Source organism: Dermacentor variabilis, chromosome 1 (assembly GCF_050947875.1).
Source record: "Dermacentor variabilis isolate Ectoservices chromosome 1, ASM5094787v1, whole genome shotgun sequence".
NCBI classification, from domain to species: domain Eukaryota; kingdom Metazoa; phylum Arthropoda; class Arachnida; order Ixodida; family Ixodidae; genus Dermacentor; species Dermacentor variabilis.
The window spans coordinates 211394027-211419865 of NC_134568.1; positions in this window are offsets into that span (position 1 = coordinate 211394027).

Consider the following 25839-nt stretch of genomic DNA (forward strand, 5'->3'; position numbering starts at 1 on the left):
TCCCATTGTCCTGGTTGGCGATGTTAACATTGACTTACTAACAAACACTTCACAATCTGGTCGATTTCTAGACATAATTGAGTCATTCTCTTGTACAAATATTATACGTTCGTAAATATTAACAGGATTAAGTGAAACTTTGATCTGTGCGTAATTAGTCATGATAAAAATGACGTTATTCCTGGCATTCTTTCAGTCCATCTGAGTGACAACTTACCTGTATTCTGTATCTTTCCTGTTCCAAAAAACAAAATACAACCCGCTTGCATTACTCCGGTTCCTTATCGTAGTTTGAATCAAATGCGTCTCTCTGCTTTTCACTCCATTTCACTCATCTGCACAGACTCCATTGAGTGTGTCGACTGGTCGGATGTTTATGAGGAAGAAAACGCAAGCATTTCATACGACGTCTTTCTACAAAAAGTTAAAGGTTTCTATGAAGAAGCTTTTCCTTTGCGCTTGCAAAAAAAAGCACATATAAAATGTAGAAAACCGTGGGTAACAAAAGAGTTATTTCAGAGAATAAAAGTCCGTGACATCATGTACCGTGACATCATGTACCGTAAAAGATTAATAATTGACGGTACCATATTCTTCTAAATCAATATAAAAAGATCGAAACAAGTTAAACTCTGATCTCAAGAAAGCTCGATGTGAATATACAAGAATAGGTTCATTGCTGTTTCTGATGACTCAAAAAAAATTTGGAACGCAGTAGGATTGCTTATTGGTCAACAACAGAATAGCATCTCTGGTACATTAATTACTGATGGTGTTGAATAAAGTAAAGAGACTTTATCGGATAAATTCAATTCCCACTTTTTATCTTCTGGTGCATATTCATCTTCCAGCACTCAACTAGATGCACAGAAATATATATCCTCTTTCATTTCAAATTCCATATTTATGTCTCCCTGCAGTGAATTAGAGATCAACTCTTTTCTTAGGAAGCTAAATTTATTTATTTATTTATTTCAGAATACTGCAGGCCAACAGTTATGGCCCATGCAGGAGGGGATATACAAGGCATGGAAATGCACTATGACATAAAAAAAAGAACGGCAGTTTAAGAGATTGCCGCTAATAAACAAGCAGAAAAATATGTATACACATACACATATTTATACATATGTACACATATACGCACATATACAGCACTCATTCACTCAAACAAATGCTCTTCTAGAGCTTTAACAAAATTACAGGACTGGAAAATGGCCTCCGGAAGACAGTTCCAGTCGGAAACGGTCCTCGGGATAAAACTGTTTGAAGGTTTCAGTTCTTGCAAAAATTGGTTCCAGTATATGACTTCCTGTGTGGTGTGTTCGTCTAGACGATAGCTGTTTAAGTACTGTGGGATGGGAAATGTTTAGTTTATGTGCTAAAAGGTTATGCCTGAACAACAAACGGGACATTTTCCTACGTACTTGAAGTAGTTGGATGTGATTTGTTTTCATTAGTGTCGCAGGTGAATCAAGCCTTTTGTATTTGTTATAAATAAACCTAATCGCTTTCCTTTGCACTATCTCAAGCTGGTAAATGTCCTTCTTTATGAACGGGTCCCATAAGACAGACGCGTACTCTAATTTTGATCTAATAAATGTTATGTATGCAAGGCGTTTAAGCTTACTTGGAGCGCCTCTAAGCTTCCGCCTCAGAAAGCGCAGCTTGGAAAATGATGAGGAACAAATGTCTGCAATATGCGCAGACCAGGTTAAATCGTTTGTTATTGTAACCCCTAAGTATTTATGTTGTGTGACTTCCATAATAGAATGATTTAGAAGCCTGTAAGAGAAAGGAGAAACCTGCTTTTTGCGCGAAATTCGCAAGATGAGAGTTTTATCAAGGTTAAGTTGCATATTCCATTTAAGGCACCATTGATGAACGGCTAATAGCGAGTTTTGTAAGAGGTTATCATCATTACGCTCGTTTATGCTCTTAAAAAGAATGCAGTCATCTGCGAAAAGGCTGACAGACATTTTCGGAAATAGCAGCCGGCAAATCATTAACATAAATTAAAAAGAGCAGCGGGCCTAAAACGCTTCCTTGGGGTACACCTGACGTCACTGGAAGCACTTCAGATTTACAACCATTAACCTCTACGTACTGTGTCCTGTGTTTTAAATAAGCATTAATCCAATTAACAAGGTGAGTAGGCACGCCAATACTTTCCAGTTTATAAATAAGTTTACTGTGGGGAACTGTGTCAAACGCCTTGCGGAAATCTAAAATAAGTACATCAATCTGCCCTGATTTGTCAAGCACAACAGAAAAATCATGAATTGTTGTAACTAACTGTGTCAGAGTGGACATTTCTTTCCGAAAGCCATGTTGCACAGGTGATAAAGTGTTATTTTCAGCAAGATAGGAGTTAAGATAACCATAAACTATGTGTTCAAGCAACTTGCAACAAGAGGAAGTGATTGAGATTGGTCGATAATTAGAAATGGTTAGCTTGTCCCCTTTTTTAAGAATTGGCACAACGCGGGCCACCCTCCAGTCCTCCGGCACATCACCCGAAAGTAACGAAACTTGAAAGATCCTCGTTAGGAAAATAGATAGATACCTGTGCTGCAAAACGCCTCAGAAAGGCATTTGGAAGCCCATCGGGACCCGCAGATTTTTTTATCTGCGAGTTTACGCAGCACATACACAACACCGTTCACAGAGATAGTTGGTACGTCACCAGGATCTTCAACTGGAATTCTAGCTGTGGTTGCCCGTTTCATAAGGAACACGCCTTGAAAATACGAGTTAAAACCTTGCGCTATGATCGTGGAGTCGGTTACAACGCTGTTATTAACTCGAATTTTGGTCAAGTGGTCAGTCCTGCGACCTAGAAAATTTCAAAATTTTTGGGGATCACTTCTGATGAATTCGGGGAGCGTCGTGTCAAAATAACGGGACTTTGCTAATTTTAACTGATAGGCAAGTTCCTCTTTTAGAACCTGGAACTGTTGCGGATAAGGTACTTTTTTCTTCCTACAGCGCCTTACTTTGCGTTTTATTTGAATAATTTCGCGACTTATCCAAGGATTCCCGCGATTAATACGAACCTTTTTAAGGGGAACAAAATATTCAATATTGTACTGTACTGTATTCTTAAAGTGCCGCCACAAACTATGAAGGTCATTGCTGCAAGGGTTATCTAACTGTGATTGTAAAGAGTCGATGATTGCGTTATCGTCAGCACGTGCATAGTCCTTGATCGTTTTAACCGGACGCATACTGGAAACATCTGGCGAAACACAACAGAAGAACAGACGATGGTCCGAGATTCCAGCTTCAACACTAAGCACTCCATCAAAAAAGGTTTGACTGGCAAAGAAAAGGTGTAGGACAGACGTCTCTCTGGTGTATGGATGAACGGTTTGCTTAAGGTTTAAAGAAAACATCAGATCTAGAATAATATCACATGAGGCAGACAGGCCATAATACGGTTTATCCCAATCGATAGCAGGGAAATTAAAATCACCGGTAATAATTAAGTTCCGGTTTTGTTAAGATAGTAAGCGGTCAAATAAACTATACATGAAAGAATCCGCTGCATCAGGTGCACGATACACAGCGCAAAGAAAAAAACCATGCCCAGTTACGTGCAACAACAAATTTTCATGCTGATCAATTTGTTCAAGCAGCGTTACGTTTACTGCTCGCTTCGCAATCACAGCAACGCCTCCACCACGTGAGCCACAATCTCGTCTGTATGTGACGTAGTCCGGTGGCACAATTTCTTCATCAAGAATACCACTATGTAACCACGTCTCGGAAATCACCAGTAGGTGGCGATCGTAAGAAATGAGCAGAACTTCAAGGCTATCTATTTTGTTTACAATGCTTCTAGCGTTCAATGATATCACACGTGACTGGCACGTATCTGGCGATGCCGTCTTGCGGTCAAGAGAACTTGGAGCGTTAATATTAGCCGATGGCGGTTTATGCTTAGCTTGATTCGGAGAACCGTGGGCGTAAAAAAAAGACAGTGATTCTGAACCTGTGGCTTGTCAAGTACTAGAAGCATTGGCGCGTTTCCTTCCTGGACGACCTGCATTTCTCCCCTGTTGTGAGGCTTTCGCTACACCACTCTCATAGCTGTGATCAATACCGCGTGAAGCGGCATCAGGTACTTTAAACCTTTGATTTTTCCTTTCGTCCCACGCGTAGACCTCCCTGTTAATGACTAATTTGTCATACTTAAGGTACACTTTATCTTCAGGCTCATTATCTTTAGCAGTAGCCCAGAGCAGCTTTCTAATTTTTCTTAGCCTAGGTGAGAAGTCTTCCGAAATGTACGTTTGAGTTCCCTTCAGCTTCGAAGCATTTCTGAGAAGTTCCGCCTTTTCAGTGAATTCAAAAAACCTTATAATCACCAGACGCGCTTTCCCTACCGCTTTTCTTCCTAGGCGGTGTAAACTTTCTAGGTTCTCTACTTTTATATCAAGTTTGCGTTCCATAATTTTGCTAGAATATGTTCCTTAAGACTATTTACCGTCTCGGCTTCAGACTCCTGAATACCATACACGATCAGATTGTTTCGTCGAGAATAATTTTCAGTGTTGTCCACGTATCTCCTTAGTGAAACAATCTCTTCGTTTAGTTCCGCAAGCGACTGCTCACATGTCTCCATCCTTTTAGCTGTCTGTGAAAGCACTTCCAGTTTACCTTCAATGGAAGACAGTCTCACGTTTGTCGCGGTAATGTCCGAGTCTAGCTTAACTCCGATAGCCTTTAGTTCACATGAAGAAGCTTTTGATTTTGGAGAATTCCTTCGAGTTGCTCTGCTATCCCTGGGCCTGGATTAACTTCAACGTCCCCGCTTAAAAATAGTGCAAGTAGACAAAATGAGTCAAAACACTCAGTAAAACATTCAAGCAAGACGCCTATACACTGCTGCCAGTAATAATGACATTAAAGCTGCTCCAATTATTTTCGTTGCTCAGGTTTTGTCAGCACCTCTGCAACATATTTGTAACAGAGCATTATCAACACGCATTTTCCAGTTAATATGAAAACAGCCAGGGTTGCAGTCTTGTATAAAGGTGGTCCTATCAATGATCTTAACAATTATCGACCGATGTCGGTGTTACTCTTATTGTCAAAGGTTTTAGAGCACATCATAAAAACAAGACTAACCAAGTTTCTTGATGAACATGGATTGCTTGTCAAGGAACAATTCGGCTTTCGCGAAAAAAATCCACAAAAACAGCTTAACTTAACATCGAAGAAAAGATAGCTAAGAATATTGTTAGCAAGGAGTTCACCCTAGGAATTTTTTAGACTTCCGAAAAGCATTCGATTCTGTTAAGCATAATATACTGTTTGAAAAATTACCGCATTATGGCATTCGCGAGGTATACCTCTACAATTAATACGCAGTTACTTAACAGACAGGCTGCAGTATACGTCTTTTCACTGGAATAAATCTCAGCTACAGCCTTTGAAATTCCGTGTACCACAAGGTTATATACTCGGTCCACTATTTTTATTATCTACACAAATGATATCGTGCCGGTACCACAAACTTCCTCTATAGTTTTGTGTGCGGACGATACCAGCTTGTCTTTCGCTGGCAGCCGTTCAAGAGATTTAGAAAAGGCGGCGAACGAGTGTTTGATCTCGCTTTCATACTGGCTTGACTGTAACCAGCTACAGTTAAACGTTAGCAAAACCAAATATATTTTATTCAAAGGCAGAAATAAGCGCGAAGATTACGCCATTTCTGTTCGATTTAAAAATAATGACATCGAGCGTGTCCCGTTGTTGAAATTCTTGCGTGTACTTTTTCATGAAATCCTCAGTTGGACACTGCAAATCAACAAAGTACATGCCAGCATGTCTAGATCAATTTATGAATTATATAAACTTCGGTCTCTGGTACCAAATTGGCTAAAGCTCCAGTTATACTACTCATTAGTTTATTCTCGTCTCCATTACTGTCTCTTAATCTGGAGTACGACTTCTAGAACGAATCTTGAAAGGTTAATAATTGTACAAAAAAGAGCTGTTCGCTGCATAGAAAATCTGGGACCAACTGAACACACTGCACCATTTTTTAACAAGCTTAAATTACTTACTGTTATCCAACTTTATAACCTTAAGCTCGCGTTGTATATTCGCAAGGAAATCGGAAATGACGTGAGTAGTTATATGACTCAGTGCTACCCTACTAATGATCCGTATGATCTCCGACACGAGCGATTTAGAATATCTCTATTCAGAAACATTTACGGAAATCAAACATTGCACTAACTAATACCTAAACTTCTGCGCAACAGTATTTATATCCCCAAACTTATTGAAAAATGTAGTTCTACGCACAGTTTAAAGAAAAATTTTACAATGTACTTACTCTCTGGTACTGCGTCCTAAATAAGTTCCTGTGTTTAAAAAATTCTATAACCTTTGTACTCTGCTACATTCTCTAACAGTTATACATTGCTAGGAATGGTTATGTTACACTTTGTATAACGCTTGTATAATCTTGTACTTTTTGATATGTTGTCAGTTATGTACGCGTTTGTTCTTGTTATGGGTTATTTCCGTTGCACTATTGTGATTTTGTTACACAATTTAAGATGCCTGTTCGCGATGTTACTTCTGTTTGTTGAACAATTTTTTGGCATGTTCTAATGTATAAAGCCATTTTTTTCTTTTTTTTCTCACTGCTTCTGAGCAAATGTATGAGTGGAGGGACCTTAGTCAGGCAGAGTTCGTCTGCCTTTAGTCCTTTCAACCCAGGCAATGTATGTCTGAATAAACTGAAAAACTGAAACTGAAACCGAGGGGCTTGATATTTATTAATCATATGATAAGAAGCCAAAAAACATTGATGCCTTCAGGTAGCATGTGTAGGTTTATTGACCAGTTGCCTTCGCCCAAACAGATCAAGTACTCGTGACGCCTGCGGCAGAAAGAATGTTCCACATCCTCCACGTGGTGGAGCGCTGGCTAACACTCCCAGGTTATTTCCACTAGTAAAACACATACCCAAAGATGTGCATGGGAAAACGGCGCCGCGGTAACTCAATTGGTAGGGCATCGCATGCGTAATGCGAAGACGTGGGATCATTCCCCAACTGCGGCAATTTGCTTTTTTTTTTCATCCACTTTCATTTCCATCAATTTATCATTTCTTTAATTCAATTAGTAAGTACAAGTAATTTACCCTATGTTGTCCTTGGTGTTTGATGGCTTCTTATGATATGATTAATAAAAATCGGGCCCTTCGGTTAACCGCCTTTCTTCTCATGTGTGTGTATATATATATATATATATATATATATATATATATATATATATATATATATATATATATATATATATATATATATATATATATATATATATATATATATCATCGTCATCAGCCTGGTTACGCCCACTGTAGGGCAAAGGCCTCTCCTATACTTCTCCAACTACCCCGGTCATGTACTAATTGTGGCCATGTTGTCCCTGCAAACTTCTTAATCTCATCCACCCACCTAACTTTCTGCCACCCCCTGCTACGCTTCCCTTCCCTTAGAATCCAGTCCGTAACCCTTAATGACCATCGGTTATCTTCCCTCCTCATCACATGTCCTGCCCATGCCCATTTCTTTCTCTTGATTTCAGCTAAGATGTCATTAACTCGCGTTTGTTCCCTCACCCAATCTGCCCTTTTCTTATCCCTTAACGTTACACCTATCATTCTTCTTTCCATAGCTCGTTGCGTCGTCCTCAATTTAAGCAGAACCCTTACCGTAAGCCTCCAGGTTTCTGCCCGGTACGTGAGTACTGGTGAGACACAGCTGTTATAAACTTTTCTCTCGAGGGATAATGGCAATCTGCTGTTCATGATCTGAGAATGCCTGCCAAACGCACCCCAGCCCATTCTTATTCTTCTGATTATTTCAGTCTCATGATCCGGATCCGCAGTCACTACCTGTCCTAAGTAGATGTATTCCCTTACCACTTCCAGTGCCTCACTACCTATCGTAAACTGCTGTTCTCTTCCCGAGACTGTTAAACAGTACTTTAGTTTTCTGCAGATTAATTTTTAGACCCACCCTTCAGCTTTGCCTCTCCAGGTGAGTGAGCATACATCGCAACTGGTCCCCTGAGTTACTAAACAAGGCAATATCATCAGCGAATCGCAAGTTACTAAGGTATTCTCCATTAACTCTTATATATATATATATATATATATATATATATATATATATATATATATATATATATATATATATATATATATATATATATATATATATATGGGCGGCATAGGCATAATTATTGCTTGTTCTTAATTGAATTAAAGGTCGCAGTTTTGCCCGAAAGCCGAAGCATCGATTGCGATAGCAAATTGGCAGACAGCTATACGTAGTACATTTATCGGCCTTATAAGCTTATAAACATTCGTTTACTTATGGTATCTTCGACTGGTCGCCTCTATCGCCTGAAGCAGGGTCGGGCAGATCCGGCGTTCCCCGAACTCGGAGGTATCAGCCATCGGCAGATACCTTTCAGGATACGGCGCGCGCGACCGCGCGCGGACGTGCAAAGTACGCACATGTACGCACTTGTTGGCGGAGTCGAAGCCGCCCCCCTCCCTCGCTCCCACGTTGCCTCTCCGTTTCCCTCAATGGGGCTCTTGCATTGCCCAGGGGGCGCTGCGAAAAAGGTGCTAAAAAGCGCCCTCTATCCTAAAATGGGTCGTACCAAGCTCGGTCGTCTGCTTCGGAAAGCACGCTTACAATATGGACTCGCCACTTTCGGTTGTGTTGTGTCACGGCCTGCATCGAATATCGGGCGCCGAAGATTTTTTCAGGAGTGGCACGCTGCGTAAAAGCAAGAAATTATGCAGTGCCGAATACCTGTACGCGGTTCAAGAATTAAGCGGCGTAGTTTTAGCGCGGTGTCAATCGCAAGTGAAGCGAGTCGCGTACGAAGTGGAACTTCAGGTAAGGTTTGCACGCTGATAGATTCAGGCGCACAAACGCGAGGAAATGCTTGCTATAGATGAATCCACAGCAGCGATAAGCAGACATCATGTGTACGGAACTGCTCGAGCACACGACGGTACGCGCCGCGATGTACGAACTGCTCGAGCGCACGATCGTACGCGCCGCGACGGCAGCGGTCTTTCTACATGCCACGAAACGGCGGACCTCCTGCAATCTTTGTTGACTGCATGTCGCTAAACAAGTGGTTATGCCTGCGTTGTAGTAGCGGCCATCTGTTCCTTTTAGTAACTGGTAATAACTGATGCAATGCACATGAGCTCGCACGTACGTGCGAATCGCGCTGCAGCGCGAGCTCATGCGCTGCTCGCTTGACGTAGCTTTTAATGACAGCGCTCGAACATCGATCTGCTGTAATCAATACTACCTTGCTGCGCTGCCTCAACATGCTGGCTTGAGGTCAAGTATGAGCACATTTAACTCTCTAACCTGTGCTGCTCGTAGTGGGGTAGTGAATTGTCACCGAATCAGCCCGGCCATTTGTGATCATTTGCACACACCTGGTCACTTCACCACTTCGCATCGGTCGAATTGTTAATTGTCGCTGTGGCCGGGTCTCGAATCGTGAATTACCAGCCATGCCTGCTACTATGTCGGTATACTGTCGGGACTGTAGGTGCAAAAGACCGAAATTTAGAACGCAGATAATAAAGCAAGCTTCAAGACAGGCGAAGCAGTCAGCATGGCGCGAAGTTTCGCTTACTCAGCGCGACGAACTGCAGCTATATGCAGCGCGCCCGACGCTCCACTTCGTGAGGCCTTGAAGGAAAACGGTAGAATCTGATGTTGGGATTCAGGCCTTGTTCGTGGCAGCCCACGACGCAGAAGTAATGACGGTGACGCCTTTTCGAGGTTGGGCTAGGTCTCTCAGGATCGGCGTCACCGATTCCTTCTGCTCCCAGCATTACGTCCCACGGCACACGGAGAGTCCGTTTTCGTTAAACTATAGGCTGCGGCGAGCTCGCAGCGTGGCCGGCATGGTCTGTGAGAAGTGACGAGCCTTTTCGCACTCGCAACAGGGCAGAAAAAAGTGCGAATCGACGCAAAACTCGGCCTAGAAACGTGCTTCGCCACAGCCACGGCTCAATACGACCCAAGCCGGTACGACCCAGATGTAGCTTCCCGCACCGCCACCAGGCGCCGCTACTATACCTCAAACTCCAGCGCAAGGCGCCCATATATGGCGCGCGAGATTGAGGCCTGACTGCCGCGATCCTCAGTTCCCCTTAAGACCTGTCGCGAAATGCTCAGTTGCTGTCGGAGCACAACGCTACAGCGCACCCCTATTAGTGCGATGCGCGATAGAAATATGTGCAAAAGGCGCGCTTATAGAAAGGACTGCAAGCCTATATTCATGGATTCATGAGTGGCAACAGGGTACAAGTAGCTCTCTGATGGTCGTGGCTCAGAGTGTCTGGACACAGGGTTAATTGTCTTGTGCGATGAAGATGTCGTCTTGCATTGTCGACGTCTGCAGGCCCAGTGGAGTGTAATTCGGCAAGCACAGTTTAGGCGTGTTGGCCGATTCTTGGCGCGTGCCGAGAGTTCAGGCCGATGAGGGGAACAGCGCAGAAGACTGTTCTCGAACGGCGTGCAACGCTGGCAGTGGCGGAGAACTGCGAGTGGCGCTGTGCCTTGTTGCCATTGCTGATTCATGCTTCGTCCCCATTTCAGGTTTGAGTACGCTTATACAGGGAGGAATATTGTGACGACCAGCAAGATCATGGTGTCGAGATTGTCGAGATGGCGTGGTCAGTCCGGCCGCTGCTCGTTTGGTCCGTAATTTGCCAGGGCTTTCGTCATAAGGGTACGGAAAGCAGATGATGTCGTTGGTAGTGTCGGGTTCACGCAATCCTAGAGGGATGTACCAGGCAGCACCGGTAGCGTAGGCTGTGAGCGAGGCGCAGCCACAGTGATGTGCCTAACTGCGAAATCACGACCTGTCGCAGGTTCTCGTAGATGCCCGGGCCTGATATAAGTCGGAGTTCCGAACGAAGACCATCTGGCAGCTCGCGTCTTGCGTGGAGATAGCGCAAGTGTTGGTCACTCACGTTGTAGTATAGAAGTGATGCTCAAGCTGAAGAAACCCCAGATGGCAGAGCTGCTCCTGCAAAACTTTGTTAGGCCATGCATCCGCGGAACGTACGAGCACAGAACATAGGAAGGCTCGCCTGCTGCTGCTTGCGGCTAAATCTCGAATGCCGATAGCATCAGGGTTGCGGTGGTCGCTGGTTGTGCTTGTGGCGTCGCCGTGCCTGCCAGATTGAAATTTGCGCCTAGTGGAGCTGGTGGGAGAGCTTCTGAATCGGTGATGAGTGAGGTGCCACCGAACCGAAAGCAGATAGCTTGCGGGAATGTCCAAGGAAGAAGAAGAAGCACAACTTTATTGACTCGTAAATCTGAGTGGTGTATATGGGTAGAGCCCCTATTACAAGGCCCCATTGGCTTCTGCGGCTCGCCGGGCGTGGTCGAGGGCTTCCCAAGTCCAGATCGGTGAGTCGCGCCTCCAACACAGCTAGTGAGTGAGTCCGTAATTAGCGGCGAGACGGCGTGTGCTGGGCGCTTCGGGCATTCGCATGTGATGTGCTGGAGTGTCGGTGTATCTTCACACCAGGGACAATTGTCTTTGTGTCTGTCGGGGTACCTTTTGTGTAGCCTGTGCAAGTGAGAAAAGGTGTTTGTAGTCGGCGCCAGTCTTTTTCCTGCGCCCTCTTGAGCTTGGGATGGGGAGGAGCCTTTGTTCGTCCGCCGAGTGTTTGAATCTCCAGTATTTCTCGCAGCGTGCCGGGTCAGAACCACCTAGACTAGGTGGTTCTGGCCGGGTGCGCTGCGGGGTGCGAGGGGGGGGAGGGAGTCCGTTAGGGTGGAGTGATCCGCGGCTCGGCCTGTCATATCTCTAGCCAGGCGGTCCACCCTTTCGTTGCCGTCCACTCTGGCGTGTGCCGGGAACCAGGTGATCCCATGGTCTTGTGTTAGTCTTGGTCCCAGGATGCGCACGACGCTGGCCGGCAAAACTCCCTGCAGGTATTGTCGGCATGCGTCCTGAGAGTCCTTTAGTACGCTAGCCGATCGACCGTCTGCTTCGGCGGCTCGTACGGCTAGGGCAATGGCGGCGGCCTCCGCCGTTGCGCTGGACGAGGTGTGCAAGGATGCAGCCGCGACCATGCGTGCCCCTTTATCGCGACCGCCACGAAAGCGGGGGTCCGTGTTGTTGTGCGGGGGTATAGACTTGCGTCCGCGAAATAAGTGTCCTGGTGGCCTTGCCTTTGTAGCAGGGCTGTCGTCCTGGCTTGTCTTCGTCTTGCGTGGTATGTCGGGTACATGTTGCGTGGAATGGGATCCACACGTAACCGTATTCGCAGGGCGAGTGGTATCAGTTCAGTCTCGTCCCGCAAAATTGCGGCGCCAGAGGTAGTGCAGGTGTCTTAATAGACAACGTCCCTGGGGCGTCGCGTTAAGGCGCTCTCGCTGGGTGATGATCGTGGCAGCGGCGAGCTCTTCATATGTATTGGTCAGCCCTAGCTTCCGGAGGCGCTCCGTGCTACTGCTCGCCGGAAGGCCAAGCGCCGTTTTACAGGCGATTCGGATCAATTTGTCCACTTGGTCGGTCTCGCTGCCGCGCGTGGCTTGGAAGGGCAGTGCGTAAGTGATGCGGCTAATGACGAAGGCTTGCACCAATCGGAAGGTGTTCGTCTCCGTCATTCCCTCTTTGCCGCTCGCAATTCTGTTAATAAGTCCGGTGATACTGCTTACCGTGCGTTTGAGTTTGAAGAGCGCGATGGACACGCTGTCTGTTTCTTGTACGTGCATCCCGAGAACCCGCATGTTTGCTGTCCTCTTCATGGCTTCCCCATCGAGAAAGAGTTGTAGGGTCGGTGCTCTGTTCGCTTGTGTATTCTTGGGTCTAATGTATAGGTCTGCCGACTTCGCCGGGGCGCATTTCATGCCTGCTTGTTTTGTGAAAGTCTGGACCGTTCAATGGCTCTTTGGAGGATGTCTTGCCGGTCGCCGTACGAGCGTCGAGTGACCCATAGCGTGATGTCATCCGTGTAAATGGCACACCCGAGATCTCGGGGCTCCTACAGTTGTAGTGCCAGTTTGCGTGGGCCGATGTTGAATAGGAGCGGTGATAGTATAGGACCTTGAGGGGTGCCTCGTCCTGGTAGGTCGTATGGGAGTGAGCGTGTCGTACCTATCCCAATATGGGCGGAGCTGTTGCTCAAGAAGTCTTGCACGTAGCAATATATTCTATCACCACATCTTACGTCATCGAGGCCCTCAAGAATTGTGGAGTGCGAGATGGTGTCAAAAGCTTTTTGATTGTCGAGTGCGAGCAAGAGCCTGTCTGGACATCCTGATGGGGCGTTCAGGACTTCGTCTTTCAGCAGTAGGAAAACGTCTTGGCCCGATACCCCTCTCCTGAAGCCAAGCATTGTGGCCGGAGGCAGGTCGTTTTGCTACACGTGTCTCTCGAGTCTGATGAGGACGACTCGTTCAAAAAGCTTGCCCAGACGGGAGGTGAGCGAGATGGGTCGTAGTTGGCTTAGTTCGCGCGGTTTCACCGGCTTCGGTATTAGAATAACTTTTGCCGTTTTATCCATTCCGGGGGTAGCCGGCCGTAGGGTTTCCATACCGTATCATTAAATATATCGGTTAGCTGTTGGACGGCCGAGTCGCTCAGGTTTCTCAGCATCGCGTTGGTAATTTGATCAGGGCCCGGTGCCGTGCTCTTCTTATATGCCTGAGCGGCAGCGCAGACTTCTGCGAAGCTGATAGGGGCGTCCAGATTTCCGTTATCTTGGCCGTGATAGTTTCTGGGGCTAGGTGATGGTGTCTGTGCTTCTCCGGTGTAAGTGTCCTTTAGTAGTTGGAGGGGCTCGTCCTCCGTGCCTGGGTATTCTCCGACCAGTTTCCTCATGACGTTATTCGCTTGCGTACGTGTGCTGGGTGGGCCCAGCATGCAACAGGATAGCCCAGGTTTTCTTGGTGCTCAGGGTGTCTCGTAGGGACTCGCAAAAACTTCGCCAGTTGTTGCTATCGAGCTCTCTGGCGTAGGCATTGGCTTGTTCTTCCAGTTGATCTATCCGGCGTCGGAGTTTGCGGTTGTGTCTCTGTCGTTTCCAACGCTTTGATAGACTTCTGCGGGCCTCCCACAGGTGTGCCAGGTGGTTGTCCACAGCTGGCGTTTCCGGTGTGGTCTGATGCTCTTTGGTGGTGGCATTGTATATTTCTTTAAGAAAAATGCTCCATTCTCCGGCAGGGGTTGGTGCTGAATGGGCTGTCTGCTGTTTCTCTCTGTACTTTTTCCAGTCAGTGAGTTTGGCCGTCCCCAGGGATTGGTGCACTTTTGCCGTGTCGCAAGTTACACTTATAATGTAATGGTTTGGCCATACCTGGCCCTTGCGCCATTAAACCTCAAACATCAATCATGATCAATGTAATGGTCACTGCCTAGCGTCTCGTCCAGGTTGCTTCAGGTGACTCCTCTGTCGTCATTGACAAAAGTTAGGTCAGGTGTGGTATCATGATTCACGCTGTTGCATACTCTGGTGGGGACGCCTGGCCGCGTGATCAGCAAGAGTTCGTATGTATGTGTCGTCCTGAGAAGGTTGAAGCCATTCCCCGTGTCTCTCTTGTATCCCCACTCTGAATGCCAGGCGTTGAAGTCTCCAAGGAGAAATAGCCTATCATGTAGAACGAGTAGGGTAGCTACGTGGTGCAGTAACGGTGAGAAGTCGGCTTTTTGGTCTCTGGCTAGACTGTAGACGTTGGCCAAGACGCACTTTGGTCATCCCTTCTTTATCGACCAGATTGTTAAAATTTGGTGCTGAATTTCTACTCCCGGTGCCGCAGCGCTGGTAATGGCAAGGTCTTTTCGAGCCAGCGTTGCCACCATTGGGTGGTCCGGGTTCGTGTATAGGCAGTAACCCTCTATCGGTCTCGGCTGCTTCCCCACCTCTTGCAAGCACATGATGTCGGGAGGAACCAGCGCCGTCTTGACGTATTGTGTTAGTGTCGCGTGTTTGTTGCGTAGTGATCGGCAGTTCCACTACCACACAGTGAGATTCTCTTGCTGCCTGGTTGTGTTCTTAGCCATGATGAAGAGTTTCGTGGGTTGTGGTATCCTCGGTGTCCGTGGTAACTATCATCTTCGCGCTCAGCTTGTCCGAGGCTAGGCTGTGTCGTTGCGCGGTCGTTGAAACTTCTGAACGGAGTTGTCTACGTATCGTTTTAGTTCTTGAAATACCGTAAACGTCTGCTGCATTTGTGTTTGTAATTTCTCTTGCATTTGCTGAAACTATTGGTGGATTTGTTGCTGCCGCAACAGAAACATGTGTTCAACTTGCTGTATAGTGTTGATCTGTAGGTGTCGTTTCTTGCGGCGAGCGTTGTGTTTTTGCTGGTGGCCGCTGTGACAGTGATTGCTGTGTTGGCTGTTTGAATTGTGTGGGAGTGGTGGTGGTGTTTGTGGTTGCTGTTGCGGCGACGGAGTGAGTTGTTTGGGTTTCAGTGTCTTCATTTGCACCGTGAGCATAGCTACCTGTCGCTTGAGTGTTTCTACCTCTTGCATTTTACTATCTAAGATGGCCGTAAGTTGTCTGCCCTCTGAGATGCCTCGTTTGTATTCCTCACTGTGCGCGACGTGTTTGGTCATTGAATACGCGATACCCGCCCCCGCTTACCTGTGCTGGTGTATTCTTTGAATTGGTCTTTGATCCCTGCTGGTAGTTGTTCCTCGTCGGAGTCTGGGATCGGGATCTTTGTTTCTGCGTGCTTGTTGGCGGGGTTAAGGCGGCAGTGCGCTGCGCGGATCTGGAGCAGGATCTCTCCGTGCAGGCGCTTCCGCTTCTCTGCAGTCCTATTCCTCGTGTTCGGAGGAGAACCACCTTAGTTGTCTGGTGGCCTGCGGACGTGGCGTCCGCGATTCTCGTGGCTGTTGCAGTTGCTTTAAGCGCTTGGTACAGCTCTTGTCCCCGGTAAGATGCCTGCCCCCCCCCCCCCCCCCCGCACGAGGCACAGATCGGTTCACAAGGGTCCTTCGCTTGGGTTCTCGAGCCCGCACACTTAGCAGATTTGTCGCGTAGGATTTGGGCAAACGTCCGTGCGGTGTCCTTTGCCGCGGCAGATTTTGCAGACTTGGAGGGTAGCACAGAAGACGTGACACAAGAGTTCTCCTCCATAATAGTATATGGTTCTCGGTAGTATGGGCCCGCTGAACGTCAGGGTGGCACTTTGGGTATCGCCGATCATGCGGGCCTGTGTCAGCTCGACTCCTTGCGTGCGAATCCGCATGTTGGCAAGCAAGTGTCTCGGACGGAGTGTGTCGCGGTATGCCGTGCACCATCCCTCTCAGTGCGTCTTCTCCGGTGGCTGCGTATGCCTTCACGGCGTGGTCTGTGCCGTTGATGGTCAGGAGGCGAAGTCCCCATGCTCTCACGGCCACCTCTTGGTGTGGAGTAGAGAGGATTGCAATGTTAGAGCCCGGCTTGATTCGCAGGTGAAATTGTTCCCCAGAAAATTGATGGTTGCAGGCTTCAATGATTGCTGTCACCATTGTTCGTGTGATGATGCTGCGTCGGGGTAAACCTTGATGCGGTCGTATAACGACCTTGAAGTCATCCTTTGGTAGACGTGGGAGTTTGGGCAGTTTGCTTCCTTTCGGAAAGGCGGTGTCTTGGTGCCCGCGTTCGTTTCCAGCTTGTCTTTGGCCGGCGTTTTGCCACGCTTTCGTTCCAACGCTTGTTGCTTCCGTTGTCGTAGCGTTAGCACCGTTTTCCAGTCTGCATCGGTGTCGGGGGGGGGGGGGGGGAGGTGGAAGGTAGATGAGGTCCGCTCACCTCCGCTTGGTTGATTGGACACCCCGTCGACGTGCCGGGCCCGGTGAGGTCCATTCCGTCTTCGTTGTTCAATGGTTGCCGGTGTGGCGTCCCGGTGCTCGTGAAATCTCTAGTTGCTTCCGTAGCCATGATTAGGTCAGCTCCGAGTTGGATTCCGCGCCGCCGGCACAGGCGTTGCTGGAACACCTCTCCGGCGTTCGGGTTAGCGGGAAGAAGACGATCCGTCGGAAACGGCGAGAAGGCTGCTTCCCATACGACTGCCGGCGAAAGACGCCCGGGCAAGGGCGGTCGGTGAAGGTCGCGTCGTTTCGGTGGTTCCGAAGCTCGCCGACGACACGTCCGTTCACTTCGGCCGACTGATTTGAACTCTCTCCAAGGAAGGAGAGCGGCGGACCGTAGTGTACCCGAAATGGCTTGCGTTTGGCCCAGTGAATTCATTGGAAGGAGTCGTCGCGCAGCTGCCTTTGAAATGGGGAGGAGGCTCACGGGCCGAGTAGTGGTGTGATGGTGGGGCCGGCGCGTGATGACGATCGAAACGGGTGGACGCAGGCGATGTGGGACGACAAGACGTGGAATGGCGCGACGGTTCAAATGGCGAGAGCTGTTGTGAATGAGCGCTCGAGGTGGCGTAGTTAGTTAGCAAGGACGTCTGCCCGCAAGTCCTCGTAGAAGTTGGGGCCATGGGGTGGCAGCCGGAGCTTGGAACGCAGCCGGAGCTTGGAACGACCTTGTTGATACGGAAGTGGTTGTTCATCTGGATGAACCAGATGTCCGGCATGTCGATGTAGAATTTCCGGACAACCTACAACCGCGGGGCGTCTGCCGGACCGCGTGAAGCCATGTCACTCACGCCTTGGTAGAATCGGTGCGCTGACGCTGGCATGACTGGGCTCGGTCGTCCGGGTCACCAATTTGTGGGAGGCGGCACGGAGAGGTGGCCACTGTAGCAGTGGTTTATTTAGGCCGGTCTGCCATGGTGCTGCCTGATCTCGAGAGCCGCTGATACTTCGGCCGCTCAGGTCGAGCGCCAGCGTGTTCTATATTCTCACGCTACATGCACGTGACCTATCTTCTTCTTCGCCGGCTATGGAGCCGATAGTCGCGCCGCTACAAGCGTTTTTAAAGACGTTTCAAGTGAAAAGTCAGCAGTAGTTGGCGACGAGGGACAACGTATGCGTATAAAACATCACAGGGCCTCACGTTACACTTGAGCCAGTGTATTGTGTTAGCATTGGTGCCTACCTATATCATTTGTAAGTGTGTAATCACCGAATGATAGGGATCCAATTATTACCCGCCAATCTCAGTGTGAAAATCTTCCTGCTGTGCACAACTTTTCCATCGCGCCACCGCCACTACGAGTTGACGTGCCACGGTGCAACACGGAGCCGGTATTGTTCAATCCTTTATCACCATCAGCTGTGTCCCCCACGACATCTGAGTGAGTGCGATTTTATAACATTGTGGCGCCATATAAGTCGATGGTTACCCGTTGACATTTCGCTTTATTAGAACAACTGCCATGAAGACAATTGTGGTCAGCTGAGCATTGCGCAATCCAGCGTGCCCGCCATGCCACCCGCGCAACCGCTGCCACTCTTCTCTGCGTCACGCCACTCAGCTGCTGCTCCTCTTTTCCCGCTCCGTGGCTCGCAACACCGCGTGTTGCTCGGCCAAGGACAGACCTCCCTACATCGCCGAAAACCAAGTGTTTATTTGGACAATGCTGTCACATTGAAACCCTCGTTAGGACACCCTACCGCAGTAGTATCAGGATCGACCCAGCCTTGATTACACTGCCTCCAGTGACGGCCCCAATTACGAAACGCATTGAAACCCTTACGAGGACAGCTATGATGCACCAGTATCAGGATGACCCCACCCACACCTTTTACACTGCCTCCATGGCCCGCGTCGACGCCTTGAATTTTGGACCCCACATCCGGCGATGTATAAAGAAACACCTCAAAACAAGAACCCTGCGCGATAAAGACTGCTAACTTCAAGCCGCGGTGCGAGCTTAGAAATTTGATCATGTGATCAAATCTTCTAAGCAAGAACGGCAAAAGCGACTGCCGCGCCGGCGCTTCCATTAGTGGCCGCCGCGCACAATAGCGGGTGCAAGCTGTGCCATACATATAATTTTTGCTACAGATATTACAACAGCGAATTCTGACATTCGTACATGGATTTGTCTATACCCTTAGTGCTTGTGGTATTAGACGTTCCTATGGTCTTATTTATTACGCTTTATACTTTCAAATTTCCATGTAATAATAGTTTTCTAAACATCAAGGCAAGCCTCTGTGGGGGCAGATGGGTAATCATTGCGAATTTTTGCATTTACAACGCAACATTCCGTTAAATTCTATGATGCCATACATAGGTGCTTTGCACGCAAGCGGTATAGCGACCCTGCCCGTGCGCAAAACCAGAAATACATTTGTGCCCTTATGCACGCAGCGTGCGTTTGCTTCTTTGGGTCCGCTGTTTCTAAAACGCGCTTTCATGGTATACGAAAGCAATGCGCCTTTAGCTCACCAGACACAATCACAGAGATTTGGGTTGCATATATATACCTCCAGCATGCTGTGATAACATCTTTTTTTTTTTCACTGCTTCTCACGTTCAACGAGAATACAGCTCTTTCTTCAAGCCTATGGCGATGTCGACGAAAGACGCGAAATGCAACATAACACTCCGATTATAATAACGAGTCCATAGCGTTCACCACTGTAAAAGTGAACAGATCGCGGTTCTGCTGCGTTTACCAAAAAAAAAAAAAAATCAGAGTCGCAGCGTGTTCATGCGCGTCGGATACCCATTCGCATGGTGCGTAGTTGTTGATCACGGTTTCCACTCAGACCGCAGGATCGCGTTCCTTCTCATCGACATTGCACGTCTCTTGCAGAAGAGCGGCCTATTGGTGCTGGCGAGCACGTGCGGCCTGCTGCTGTTGCTGTGCGGTCGAGCGTCGGAGGCCGCCCCCGGCTACGGCGGCGGCTACGGGGGCCACGTCAGCATCAAGGTGTACCGCGGCCCGTCGCACGGACACGGCTACCACTCGTTCGCGCCTTTCGGCTACCATGTCCACCTGCCGCCTGACAACCACGGGTACCACGGATGAGCCAAGAGCCTGCTGCTGTCGCATCGGCACTGCTGCGCGAATGCCGACTTCCTGGATCAGGTGCGGGTCAAAACGAGGCTCATCAAATCGCACGCTCCGCAGTCCCGCAGCACTCGAGGCCGCTTCAGTGCGGCCGAAGTTCGACTCAAAGGACTTCATTGCGAACCAAAAAGACAAGATCGATTAACGAAGACTGGCCTTTCAGTGGGTACTCTTGAATCAAGGTTTTTTTTTCCTTTTCTGACGCGGATTAAATGCAAGATTCAGGGGGAAAAACCGCACTTTTTTGTTGTTGTCTTAAGTTCCTCTCGCAAGCTCGCACGGATAAAGACGTCATTACGACATGCAGCGCCACTATAGGTTAGCCGAAACGTACGCCACACCAGACGGCCCAGTCATGACAATAGTATAACCCCAAAGGAACCGCATCCTAAAAAATAATTGCCAGACGGACCGGAAGCTTCATTTACTAGGTGTAGCAAAAATGGAGCCCGCCGGAGCACAGACCTAGGATCGGCACTGCAGTGACTACATGGCGTTCGGCTGCTGAGCACGCGATGTGGAGGTACAATACAAAACGCGCATTTATCGAGATTTATCTGCATTTAAAATGGCTCCCACCAACCACCATCAGAATGTTTTATTGAGCACTGGTATTTGTACAGTGCAGTGTTCAGTCTGAAATAGCGGAGATAGAAACAAATGAAAAAATTGGAGGACGCTTAAGCTTCGCCTTCAAGAGTGGAACGCGACAGCGTTCCCATCGACCCGCCAAGGGGTGTAAGACAATGCGCTACGGCGCAGGGATCACTTACGAGGCGCCCCGCATCGGACTTTGCGGCCACCTATCACACGGAGAGCGTCGAGCAACGCAGCGTTCGGCGCGGCAAAGAAACGTGCGCCTGAGCAAACGGAACGAACCAAAGAACTCGGTGTCTCGGAGGGGGAAACGATCTACGCCAGCCAAACGTCGTGATCGGCACGGGCAGAGAGATAGATAGATAGTGATCTAAAGAAAGGAACGGCGCTTGATTCTGCAACCCGCGTGGGAGCACGGCGAAGCGTCGTCAGGGGAGAGGGAGTCGGAGCCGCGACGCGCCTGGCACCGGTCCGCGCACAGCCCCAATGCGCGCATGGCGCGCCACCTGTCGGGGCAGCGCCGTACTGAGAGGAGGGGGTCTTCTGTGTTTGCCGCAAGATGGCTCTGCGTGTGCGGTAAGCGCAGAAGAAATTTAGCGGAAACTTACTTCGCTACTCTTGTAAATGCGAATTCTGTAAGTTACATGCTCATAATTACCGATATACACCGCAGTATAACTTTGTACGGCACGTTTTTAAGGCAACACCGCGTTCACTAGAAGCGCGTTTGTACCGCTTTCAAGCGTCGAACTCGTGGCTGAGTGGTAGCGTCTCCGTCTCACACTCCGGAGACCCTGGTTCGATTCCCACCCAGCCCATCTTGGAAGTTGCTTTTTATTTATGAAGTGCCTGCCATGATTTATCGCTCACGGCCAACGCCGCGGACGCCGACGCCGACACCCGACACCGACGACACCGGCTTTTCTGCGACACGAGCTCCTTAACGCTATCGCGTTAATATGGGGCACGATGGCGCGAGGAGACGAGCTGCCCTCCTCGCAGCGGGGGGCCCCATTACCTCGACTAGAGAACTCACCTTGCCACCTCCCACAAACCAAGAATCCCTCTCCGCGAGCGACGCTCCTCTCCTACCTTCTTTCACATTCAAGCCTAGATCACGCTTACATCATCAGCCCCGCCTCCTTTCTCTCTCTCGCTTGTTTTCTTGCTGCGCGGCGCATTGCTCCGCGGCTGCATCACGTCCCAGCCTGTCATGAGCACGTTGCAGGCGGGACCTGTGAGGTAGTAGTTGACAATTTTGATGTTGTCCTTGCTGGCAAAGAGGAGCACCAACAGGGGCGCCATGGATTCTTTAGAAGTTTCAGCTGTTTGCGCGCCGTACAAGGATGTAATATTTTGCAGACACGATAGTCACCGCGTGATGTACACACCGCACTTGCTCGTTTGTAATGTCTATGCCTGCAAGAACACCAGGTGGCGAAAATCAATCCAAAGCCCTTCACTATACCACGTCCCTTATGGTTCACACTGCAACTTCGGAATCGTCAACAGCAACAATAATAAAGAGCAGACGAAGAAGGAACATCATCATCATCAGGGGATTTTTCAGCGATCCGCCCACAAAGCGTATAGTTTAGGCTTACTTTTAAGCCCGTTTTAAAATATTCTAAGAATGAATTCAGTGGACTCAAGCTGAAATGATGTGACAGTTGTTTTGGTAACAACACAGCCTCCTGCTTGAAGCCTTATTCAAAGCAGATGTTACGGATACACTTTGTTGTTGCCCAATGTTGTTTTCCACCTAGAGCAAGACGTGCCGATATTAAAAAGAACCTTATACGAATTGTAAGGAAGATGGGCATTGGACCTCTCTTACAGAATGTAAAAGTGTCAAAACACTCCGCCACTTCACGATATCAATGTAAAACATGTTGCTTCTTTTTCTTTTTCATGCCATGTGCTACGTCTAGCACAACCACACTTACGCGCTTACGTGTCATTTACAGCGAAGCATGCATATAAGCGGCTGATTTTCTTTCCTCAAAATTTGCCCAAACACATAACCACTGGGACTCTTTCCAAGGTTGCCCTGCCTATGAACGGTTCGCGGTAAATTATAGTATACGCGTGAGGAGGTGTTTGTGCTGCTTATGCCCAGATTTGTCCGTGCAGCTTTTTTTTTTTTTTTTGTACTCCAGCATACGGTTTCGCCGGGTTACACACATAGAGACGGAGCACAGCTAGATATACGAACGGCAAAATCGCAGTAGCAGTATACTTCGTTGGAGAGCCCAGGGCATCCACACCATGTTGTTTACTTGACTAGACGCATTCCCAGCGCTGCTGTACAATTCAATTTCATTGGTCACATGCTAATACGCAGGATCGAAGTTTGCGGCGACTGAAATGAAAAAGCTCTGTCGCGTCAGCATTATCCCCGTTTCAATGTCCGAGTGCGAAATTTCCCTAGATTTGAAAATTTTGGAATTTTTCCCAAGACAAGGCTTAAAATTCATAGATCTGGGGTCATGTTGCTTGAGTTGGCACCACTGGACACAGACCAAGTTGGACTTCGGTGCCACATCCGAGATGATTCACACCATAGTACACGTCAATTATCCGTTATCGGCACCTTTTCACAGCGACTCCTTGGGCACCGCCAAGCGGGAGCCATGGGTGCAGCCACGTTGGACAGCGCTATTTCTTAGCGTGCGTAAATGAGATATCTGTGCTCGCGCCGCGCTTCGACGCGTACGATCTGTCCTGCACCATCTGTGCATACGTGAGGCGCGTGGGTGTGAGCTTTCGCGCGTCGGCACGCGTACTTGTAGTTTGGCCTTTAGAGTTACTGTATATTGCGCCCGTATAGGAGTTGGTATGGGTAAAAGGATGGATGCTATGAGAGCCCCCTTTGAAACGGGGCGGTGGGTTGCGCCACCAAGCTCTTGTTATTATATTGCCTAATCTCTTAACTATGTTAAAACGGAAAAAAAAGGAAAAGAAAGAAAAAAGACCCACGAAGAATTCCCATAACCAAACTTTCTGAACCCCTATCGGGAACTTAGCTTTTGTACACCTCCGTTGTTTGTCATTTCCCTACTTTTCCTCCACCAGTCTTCCAATCGCCTCTTAATAATCTCTATTGCGGACAAGTTTACTTTCCCCCTGCTCTCGCTAAACCCAAGGGCTTTAAGGACGTCAGTAATACCTAAATCCACCGCTAGGCAGATAACTTCACATTCTAATGAAACGTACGTGCTCCATCGTTTCCCTAGCTTTATCGCAGTAAGCACATGCTTCTTCCTTCTTATATCTCGCTTTATAAGTGCGTGTTCTAAGGCCTCCTGATCTCGCTTCGTAAAGTAATGAGCTTCCACCGAATTCTCGTGACATCCTCCTACAGCAAACGCAGGAGCGGAGACGTTTTGGACATCCTCACTCCGATTTAAACAGCCAACAGGAGAGGGACTGGCGTCGTATTCATACGAATACATACCCCAACCTGCACCACCTACACAGAATACACCCCGCGAGGTTCACTGACGAGTGCCCGTGGTGCAAAGACACACCCACACTAAAACGCATCACATGGGAGTGCCCCAGGAGGCCTCCGCACATAGACAGCCCCATATTACACCAAAATCCACTAATGAGGAACAGGCAGTGGGAGGCATGGCTTGCGGACGAGGGTCGGGAGAGCCAGTCGGCTCTTCTGGACCAAGCCCAGCGAGTCGCTCGTGCCAGTGGGGCCCTGGAATAGGGGCTCCAACCATCGTGCCTTATTTTATTTATATTCAATAAAGTTTTTACTCTCTCTCTCCCTTTGAGTTATCATAAATTGTTTCTTTCCTGATTTCGTTTCTCTTAAGTAGTTACTCATGGCAGGTTTCTTTTCCGTTGCCGCCACCCATGAGATTATCTCAGCTTATCTTACTTTCCGCTCGACGTGCTTTGTTGCTGTGATGCTCACCATACTGGTCGCATACTTGCTGGTAAGCTTCCTGGTTCTTTTCCTCCCCTGTGAATCATTGTTTTTCTTGTACAAATACCTGAACACTCTACCAGCCCATTTACTTTCTTCCATATTCCCTGCAGTCGTTCTTCATAATGAATTTTATTGTGAGTTTCCCTCCTTTCAAAACTCATCCAGCCCATATCTCCCTGCACAGCTTCATTTAAAGTCTTCCCGTGAGCGCCCAATGCGAGGCGTCCCACTGACCTTTGCCATCGAGTCCTGGTTGTACGCCTGACTTCAAGTAAACACCCGCATTTCCAAATGTAAGTTCTGGAACCACTACACGTTTCCACATACCCCGGAGCACCTCGTACCTATTGTATCCCCATAGCATTCTGTGTTTCATCATAGCCGCGTTTATTTTTCCCTTTACTGTTATTGTTTTTTCCTGTGTTTATCCATATACCAAGGTATTTATATTCTTTTACGCGAGGTATATCCTGGCCCTGTATTGAAACTGTCTGTTCACTGTTCTCATTGAATACCATACCACCTGTTGTTTAACGCTAAATTTCAGACCTAAATTCTCGCCTTCCTGTCCATAGATATTAGCCAAGGATGTCTACCAAGTTGACATTTCCAAATTCCCTGAGTTTTCCAGGTTTACCCTAAGTGCCTTCGCAAAATTACCTGAGTGACACAAAACATTGTTTTATGTCAAGACGGGCTGACACCATGTCGCCCAATGCTATCACTCTAGTAAGCATGTTAAAAAATAAAAAGGGACTTAATAAAGCATGAATTTAAGGAGTAGTGTTTATTTTATTCAAAAAGGAAACAGAAGGGAGGGGTTAGTAAAATACACAGCGAATAAAATACCTTCGAAAAGAATGGTCAAACTCATTGCAAATTGAGTCGAACAATCTCAAATACGAATTAAAAGGAGATGCACACAGAAACAAATACCTTCGAGTATGAACTATTCTTATAAACTGATAGCAAGCTCATTAGTATGAAGCCCGAATTTCGTCACAAGTAAACTCTCTCAACAGCTGGAAAGTCAACCTCAACTGTCCTGTGTTGGAATCTCAGTGCTGACACCCGTTATTGCAATCGCACCGCTGGCACGAGTTGTTGCAAATGGGTCGCAAGCGCCAAGGGTAGCGTTGGCCTGGCGGCCTGGGGCACAACTGGAAGCATCCGAAGGTCCGAGCAAAGCATGAGTCGACTGCTAACAGAACAACTTGTTTATTCTAGCATCGCAAAAGAGCGGCCGGTCAGGTCGACCGAAGTGGAGAGACGGGAGAGCACGTTGCTCAA